This window comes from Macrobrachium rosenbergii, chromosome 7 (genome assembly GCF_040412425.1).
Source record: "Macrobrachium rosenbergii isolate ZJJX-2024 chromosome 7, ASM4041242v1, whole genome shotgun sequence".
NCBI classification, from domain to species: Eukaryota; Metazoa; Arthropoda; class Malacostraca; order Decapoda; family Palaemonidae; genus Macrobrachium; species Macrobrachium rosenbergii.
This window is the reverse complement of record NC_089747.1, coordinates 6,992,501-7,002,500: the sequence shown is the minus strand read 5'-3', so window position 1 is coordinate 7,002,500 and position 10,000 is coordinate 6,992,501. Positions and strand designations below refer to the sequence as shown.

The window sequence follows — 10,000 nt, the reverse complement described above, 5'->3', positions numbered from 1 at the left end:
TTTTAAAAAAAGCAGGTCGGCATTTCAGAAAATAAAAGCAACTTGAAAAAAAAAAACATAGGAAAACAAACTGAAAAACGACAATGAGACGAACATCTGAGAGGGGGAAGGAAAAGATGGGAATATTTAGAGAGAGAGAGAGAGAGAGAGAGAGAGAGAGAGAGAGAGAGAGAGAGAGACTAGAGAGAGAACAAAATGAAAAACGGAAATGAGAACACCATTTGTGAGAGGGGAAGGAAAAAGATTGCAACCATTGGAACATTTGAGAGAGAGAGAGAGAGGAGAAGAGAGAGAGAGAGAGAGAGAGAGAGAGAGAGAGCTTACCCAGCAAGCAGAGCCAAAACAAATAAAACGATCGAATAAAAATATTCTACGAATATTGCGAGCTGTGGAAATTGACGCCCGTGGTGAACAGGACGGGGAAGAATTAAAGAAACAAAATAATCGTCCATATTTTGCTACTGATAACGAACGTTATTCGAAGAAATTATCGGAGGTGATAATTCAATTACGCAATAATTTACTGCAGAGATTAAAGCAACGGAGGCGAGTTTGTATAATTAGGGAATAAATTAGAGAGATCATTATGACTGTCAATATTTAATTTAGCAATTCGTTTAATGGAGGGTTCATTACTTGCGTCAATTTGCTTTAATTCCATTTCGCTTCTCGAGGTGGAATTTCTGATCACACAATACTGCGACTGTGTATTTATTCCGAAGTTTAATGAATCGAGACAAAACGGGTCTTGTCATATCCGGGCCGGAAGGGTTTCGGCCTGGGGGGATGCGTATTTCGAACAAGTGCAACAGCCCTCTGGTTCTCGGGGAATTCTGTTGTGGCAAAAACACACACATGCTCTCTCTTTCTCTCTCTCTCCTTCTGATTCTCGGGGAAGTCTGTTGTGGCAAAAATACACACATGCTCTCTCTCTCTCTCTCTCTCTCTCCTTCTGATTCCCAGGAAGTCTGTTGTAGCAAAAACATACGCTCTCTCTCTCTCTCTCTTTCTTTCTCTCTCTCTCTCCTTCTGATTCTCGGATAAGTCTGCTGTGGCGAAAACACACACTCTCTCTCTCTCTCTCTCTCCTTCTGATTCTCGGGGAGGTCTGTTGTGGGAAAAACATACTCTCTCCCTCTCTCTCTCTCTATATATATATATATCTCTCTCTTCTTCTTCTTCTCCTGATTCTCTGAAGTCTGCTGTGGCAAAAACACACACACAAACTCTCTCTCTCTCTCTCTCTCTCTCTCTCTCTCTCTCTCTCTCTCTCTCTCACAGACCTTCTTCTACCAAGCATCAGGTGTACCAATGGCTCAGGGAAATCTAAAACCAACAAATGAACACACACACAACCGGAATAATCTAAACTATATAACGGAATAAAAGGATGCACGGACGTCAACAATGTTTTTTTTTTTTCACGATCTCGGAGCCCTCAGCTGCCAAAGCCTTTTAAAAGCACAAATGGTAATAACATTTCATTCGCTTCCAACAAATTTTTTTTTTGTCTTTTTTAATTTTTTTCTTTTTTCGTCACATCGACTCTTCGGTGTGTAATAAAAAAAAAAAAATCCTTGGCACGAAAAACCGGTTTGGCGAAGGTTGGCACAAACATGAGGACACCTTTATAAGAATGCTGTTATGCTGGGGGTCGCGTAAACCCATTTTTAAAAACCCATGATATACATGAGGGGATTTCTCAGCCGCCTTTATCATTCCTTTGTCTTTTCCTAAATATTTATGTATATAATGTATATATTCATATACTAATGCTTAGAAATAAAAGGTGGTGTGTGTGGTTATATGATACTTAGGATATATATAATTTTTGAATGTGCACAAGGTCTCTTTTCATGTAATGCATACGTATTTATATATTTATGTACAAAAGCCAAGCCTCTTGCATATGTATGCAGTTATTGCATATCTGCAAACACGCGGTTATAGGTGGTGCAGATATACACAAGGAATTTACATACACGCAAACATACAAATGAATATGTGTATTTATATAAGCGCAACCACCAGTCCCCATAAACACACACAATGTTACATACATTTGTAAAGATACACAACCAAGTACGCATGAACGTAAACATATATCCATAAATACACATTTGTACATGTACCTAACCCTATCCCACAAGCAACAGCATACAGCCATGTATGAATTGTCCAATCCAAAATTATTAGAAATAGAGAGAGCAAGGGATATTGGGGCTTTCACGCTAACAAATATAAATTAATAATGATACAATCCGCACTACCCCAACACCCTTTCCTTACCTAAAGGGGAAATATCTCCCTGTATCTTTACCTTAACTGTTCTTTAGACGGTATGTTCATAGCTCGCCAGAGCTGACGGTAAATATTCACAGCCGATATCAGTTAGGTTAATCGTGACTGACTGTGGCTTTACCCCTTCGGGAGTATTGCCCAGGAACTGAATTTAGAGTCAATCTCTATATGCTTTTCTCCTATGTTCCCAAGGTCTATAACAACTCTTCATGTTAAAACCGAACACTTGATACTACCTAAAGAAATAGACCAATTCGATATCTTTAATGGGATCGACCTAAGTATCTCAACCTATATATATATATATATATATATATATATATATATATATATATATATATATATATATATATATATATATATATATATATTATATATATATATACACATACACATATAATATATATATATATATATATATATATATATATATATATATATATATATATATATATATATATATATATATATATATATAAATGTGTGTGCATGTGTACCTTTTGAGACATGGTCAAAATAAATGACATTATTCATCTATAACTAGGGACAATAGCATTTGCCTGCTGTAAATTGATCGCAGCACAAATATGACTAAATATAGTTTGATACGTAATCCCAAATTCCCACTTCTGACATAAGAAAATGAAGACAATACACTATCAACTGACGATATACATACCACTTTCTGCACTGCACAATTCCAGCGCACGCAAAAGACCGCTTTCCCAGAGCCATCGCGACAGGGACTCAACAAAAGGCAAATGCGCCGAAAAACGCGAACGGAAAGTTAAAACGCTTCTGACAGCAGTAATTGGCGATTGTCCCCCGTCAAACGGTTTCAGTTTTACCCCCTTTATCCGAGCTTTAATCCGCGTAGGTGGCTCGCCCTGGCGAGTTCAGTATCTTTCTAATTTGTTCATTACGTTAGGTTTTGTAGTTCTCTGGAATCCTGGATTTATATATAGAAAAAATTAAATTAAAATCCAGTCATTGACTTGATTTCTCCGCACACTTTTGTTACCACTTTTTTTTAAATAAAATAAAATTGAACTTACTATAAGTAGAATAAAGCTGAACATGGCAAAAGCTTCAACAGAATAATGAAATATCATTGCAGACATTTATACAATGCAAGCGGACACGAAAATTGTTGAACGTGAATCTGACTCTGATCCCAAGAGCGTACTTTGAATCATAAGAAAGTCACAAGTATATGGGACATACTAGTCGCTGGTATAGTGGTTAATGTCTTGCCATGCCACTCAGATGTCATGAGCTCCCGTCTCCCACAGGGCGATGAAAAATCACTGGCTCTGTATCATGATCAGTTACTGTCGCGGTGTGGGGTCTGTGGTGGGAGGCTGAAACCAACACACTCTTCGGAAACTTGAAATTCAAGTCAAAGGCCTCGTGGACTTGTTCTATATGAATAAATTTCATCTACTGAATAAAAATAAATGAAAAAATAAATTCAGCACTTCGTTCCTATACGCATAAGGCTCAATTTGACAACTTGCTGAAAACTAGTGAAGATAAAATTAGACTGCAGATGGAAAATTCACAGCACTTTGCTGAAACCTAAAAAAGAAAAAGAAAATAATGAAGATTTCAAGTCACAGCCAGCCGGAGAATGAAGAAAACGTCTTGAGTAAGTGGGAAACAAATCAAGGCTTGAATGATCAATTTCAAATTCGGGAAGAATAATGGCATTGTTCCAAGAACTCTGGTTTTAATTAGTTTCCGCAGAAGAAGAAGAAGAAGAAGAAGAAGAAGAAGAAGAAGAAGAAGGAGAAGGAGGAGGAGGAGGAGGAGGAGGAGGAGGAGGAGGAGAATTGGGTTTTGATCTGGCTGGGTTTAATCATGGCATGCTCGTATCTCCTATTCCAAGGATTCTCGAACCTAAAAGATGTTTCGCGAATTCAAAGAAAATTAATTTCGAATTTGAAAATAGCAAACAAACGATAACACGTAAAAAATGCGCAGAAGTTTCTTCGGCGCAATCGAGTTTTCTGTACAGCCGCTACAGCTTACAATCAAGGCCACCGAAAATAAATGTTTTTTCTGTACAGCCGCTACAGCGTATAATCAAGGCCACCGAAAATATGTCTATCTTTCGGTGGTCTCGGTATAATGCTGTATGAGCCGCGGCCCACGAAACTTTAACAACAGCCATTTGGTGGCCCATCCTGTCGTTGCCAGAAGCACGATTATGGCTAACTTTAACCTTTAATAAAAAAAAACTGCTGAGGCTAGAGGGCTGCAATTTGGTATGTTTGATGATTGGAGGGTGGATGATCAACATACCAATTTGCAGCCCTCTAGCCTAAGTAGATTTTAAAATCTGGGCGGACAGAACAAAGTGCGGACGGACAGACAAAGCCGGCACAACAGTTTTCTTTTACAGACAGCTAAAAAAAGCTGGCGTTGAGCAGATCACAACGTCGAAACGGACGTTGATCAAGGAACGTACCGTCATAAACTGAAGGGCAGGTGGCGTAACGTCCGAAAATGCGAGGGCCCGAAACGTTTCGGCCGTAACTTATCCCAATCGGACACCAGCAGCCATTTTCCATTAAAGGAATAAGAGAGCTTCCGGTGTTATTGTTTTGCCAACCGACCGTGTCCTGGCCGGCTGCCAGATGTACGACAATAAATTTCTCATTTCCATCGGAAACCTCCTCTAGTTCTTGACGTGACCACAAACTGTGAAGTCGGCCAATAAATAATAATGGAAGCCGAAACATATCGTAGTGATTTATTTGATCAAAACTTCCAAAAGGGAAGAGTCCTTGATGTACGTAATTCTGAACATGACCAATCCACTATAGAATTATCCTGTTGGATTAATGAAGCCATATGCAAACGTAGCAATAAAGAAATTAGTTTTGGGACGAATGTTAAGTACACACACATTATATATATATATATATATATATATATATATATATATATATATATACATACACACATGCATATAAATATATATAAAAAACAAAGTATTACTGTATAACGTGAGAACGAAATTAACATATATACGAAAACCAAAAATCGTAAAGAAGAAAAGTAAAAGGAACAAAAACTATATATATATATATATATATATATATATATATATATATATATATATATATATGCACACATATATATACACATATACACACACACACACATATATATATATATATACACAGACCTTCTACGGAACCGTTCCCCAGAAATGTTTTGTTGCAGTTGACAGAACAATTTACAAAAGCCCCAGACTTACTACGTCTTGTCAGGACGAGTGCCATTACGCTTTGCACTCAACTTTTCTATTTCCCGTCAAGTCGTTTTATCAACTGGGAGAGGACGAGCGGGCAAGGGAATATAGTAAACTTATGCCATATGACATTGTAATATTACAATGCATAAACAAGGCAACAGGCAAAAGGAATATAATAAATTTATGCCATATGACATTGTAATATTACAATGCATAAACAAGACAATAGGCAAAGGAATATACTAAATTTATGCCATAAGACGCTGTAATATTACAATGCATAAACAAGACAATAGGCAAATGAATATAATAACTTTATGCCATAAGACGCTGTAATATTACAATGCATAAACAAGATAATAGGCAAAGGAATATAATAAATTTATGCCATAAGACATTGTAATATTACAATGCATAAACAAGACAATAGGCAAAGGAATATTATTAACATGCCATAAGACATTGTCGTATTACAATGCAGAAACATTAAGCAACGGAATATAATAAAATTATGCCCTATGACATTGTAATATCATAATGCATTAATAAGACAAGGGCAAAGGAATATAGTAAACTTACGCCATATGGCACTGTAATATTACAATGCATAAACAAGACAATAGGCAAAGGAATATGATAAAATTATGCCATATGACATTGTAATATTACGATGCATAAACAAAACTAAAAAGATGTATTCATATAAGAATACACAGATATATCGCATTCTTTTGTATCTACTATCACAATATAATTACACGAGCTTTCGAAAACGCGAACACAAGATTAAGAGCTGGAACCCTTCTGATCTCATATAAAAGCATGCGTTTTTTTATGTATATATCTTTATATTTATATATGTACACAGAACTAAGGCTCCAATCGTAATTTGATGGATCATACTGGTTCCTAATTAATTAGTCTTTCATATTACTATTATTATTGGCAATGTGCATTATGCTTGGGGGGGGGTAATATGTCAAACGGACTATCATTTGAAAAACACTCTTCAAAAGAGTAGAATGACAAGTGAAAGATAAAACAAGCTACTAGAAAACAGGAGTAAACTGGTATACATGTCAAACTGATTACAAACAAACATATTCAAAAGGAGAACCTAACAAAATAACTAATTTGCATAAACTCAGGAGCAGGAGGAGTGAGCTTCATGACAGCCCTGTGACATTCTCAGAATTAATAAATCAACTTGCAGAAAAAAGACCTCTACAGTTTAAGAGTGAAAAGAGCAAAAAGCCACCTGGATACCGAGATACTCTATAAAAACGAGTAGCACGCGCTAACACAAGATATTCAGGTTTTTGGGCTGCTGGTGTACAATCCTTAACGAAATAAGCCTCTTCAATAAAAGCCAATTAGAAGCAAATTCCTAATTAAAACTGTTAACAAGATACAATAGAAAACCACCATTTAAGGCCATTCAGTCGAACAGATTGATTCCCGTGATACTCAGTACTACATCTAAACAATTGTATAACAAACTATAAAAGAGCAGATGGCAATAATATCACCTCTGTAGATACAAGAAGCCTAACAAACAATATCCAGCTCTGAGGTATTATGACTTTTGATGAAGTTTTGTATGAATGAGTCTCTTACATGTGTGTAATACGGAATATATATTGCCGTTTCTTGTAGTGGTTATATTCCTTGTTCACTGCGACTTTTTCTCCTTCTCCCCTTATACTGAGCAAACGCAAGCACAAACACACATACAATATATATATATATATATATATATATATATATATATATATATATATATATATATATATATATATGGTATATATCTATATCTACAGTACCTATCTATATATATATATATGTATATGTGTAATATATATATATAAATATATAAATGTATGTATATACATACGTGTATATACACATACATACATACATACATACATAGATGAGTGATAGCAGCCTGACTCTGAATGCATCCAAACTACGAAAATCTGTTACGAAGGAGAGAGAGAGAGAGAGAGAGAGAGAGAGAGAGAGAGAGAGAGAGAGAGAGAGAGAGAGAGAGAGAGAGAGAGAGAGAGTAAAGACGCTTTCCCCAAGACACCTTCTTCATCTTCCTCTTCATCTTCTTCTTCATCTTCCGTCACACGAGGGATTCTTGTTAACTCGAGCGCAAGATCACATGAAGATAAATGATAAGCTCCTCATTCTGCCGCCACCAAAAAAAAAAAAAAAATATATATATATATATACTGGCATAAATTTGTCATCGGAGGAGTAGGTTTATTCAGTGCTTGGTCGTCTCCGGGAGGCAGTAGGAAAGGGCGTCTAAGGAAATGGTGACTGGAGGAGATAACGCAGGGGAGAGAGATAATGGAAGATGATAAAAATCTATACGAAGGGTTGGAAGCGAAGGGAGAATAATATACTGAGGATGAGGAAAAGCGGCACAGGAGTATAAAAGCAGATGAAAAGGTACAGAAAAATAAAAAAAAAGGATTATAATCAAAAACAAAAATAATGAAAATGGTGGAAAAAGAATGAGGGAAAATAAGCAACGGAAAAGGAAGGATAAATGTGGAAGAATTGCAATAAGAAATGAAGCTGAGATCAGTCAAGAGTACCGAGAAAAAAAAATTGGAATGTTCCTTTTATATTTTTACTCGTTTAAATCAGAACTTTATTAACTTTAATTAAAATTCAAGTTGTTTTGGTCCTCAGTAGCAAACATGTTGGTTCTAGTCGAACCAGTGGCCCCGTAACTTTCGTTCACATAGTAAGCACCATATGCACACGCGCACACACATTACACACACAAATACACACACATACATATACATAAATACACCTCTGAATCGAGGGTTCTGCCATATATATATATATATATATATATATATATATATAAATATATATATATATATATATATATATATATATATATATATATATATATATATATATATATATATATATACATACACTAAAATCGAGGGTTCTACTTCTGGCAAATTTTCAATAATCGTACGGAAGATAATTCTATAGGATTAATCCTTTCTACAGTATGGATACTTTTACGGTTGTTATTAAAGAAACTCGAGGTTATATAATAATTAAACCTATTCTTACGTAGTCACTGGGTTCATTCATACCGTATGTCATCCTTAAACGCACTAGAAGTTATTGAAAAAACGATAAAATTGTTGGTACCTCATAACAGATTATTCCCTTACAAATTGCCGTAAAAATATTTAATAATTCAATTACAATGTAAGCGTCCAAAAGAACGTATGGGTTGGTCGAAATAAAATTATGGAAAGAACGTATACTCCTTTGAAAGCCCACTGTAGCTTTCAGTGGCAAAGCTTTCCTTTTTTGTGAAGATCTCTGTTGGTTGGTCAGAATCCAGAGATTCGCACAAGGCTTCCTAGGCTTGCCTAATCTAAACCAACAAAGAAATGACGAAAGGTAAATGCGTGTGTGTGTGTGTGTGTGTGTGTGTGTGTGTGTGTGTGTGTGTGTGTGTGAGAGAGAGAGAGAGAGAGAGAGAGAGAGAGAGAGAGAAAGGAAAATGCCTGGTACAATACTACGATATTTCAAACAGTAAATATGTAAAAAGTAAAACAAAATCACTGCAAATGGCGACAACGCGATATAGAAATGACACAAGCTAAAGGATCGCCCACAAGCGAGCCATACAAGGCCACATAAATTGACCGTTGAATGTGTAAAAAGGAACGTGCTACGGAAGGGGAGATTAAGGGGCTGAAAACAAGGACAGAGAGAGAGAGAGAGAGAGAGAGAGACAAGAGAGAGAGAGAGAGAGAAAAACAAGGACATACAAATTACAGAGAGAAAGATAAACGAAATAAAGAGGATCAAGTGAATGGAGGAGGACAGAGAGAACCAATGATAAACGTAATGAGAGAGAGAGAGAGAGAGAGAGAGAGAGAGAGAGAGAGAGAGAGAGAGAACAACAAGGCATACAGATAAAGAGATGAAATCAATAGGATCAAGTTAATGAGGAGGAGAGACAGAACCGAAGATAAATGTAACGAGAGAGAGAGAGAGAGAGAGAGAGAGAGAGAGAGAGAGAGAATGGTGGACGGAGTAAAAGATGACAGAAAAGTATACGAATGATGAAGGCAAAAAATAACAGAATGAATGGTCGTAAAGATTTAGGGGGTAATGGAGATATAGAGATAAAATGGGAATTGGCAATCATCGACGCAATTTACAAAACCATCAATAAAGGAGAGAAAGAGAGAAAGAACGGGAAGAACAAACAAAAAAAAACTTAGATATATGTAGGAATGCTAATTAGATACCTGTTCAGAAGCACAGTAATTTACATCCCTATTCAGTTCACCTTGTACAGCTGAAAGAAATTTTGGACCATTTGTGTGTAAGTCCCAAGGAATAAATGATTTTATCAATACTTATATTTTCATATTA

At 36.1% G+C, this 10,000-nt stretch overlaps 1 protein-coding gene across 1 annotated transcript in view; it reads right to left on the bottom strand.

Moving 5' to 3' along the window:
• Positions 1-10,000, bottom strand: part of LOC136840061 (uncharacterized) — a 1,603,746-nt gene that overhangs the window by 185,696 nt on the left and 1,408,050 nt on the right.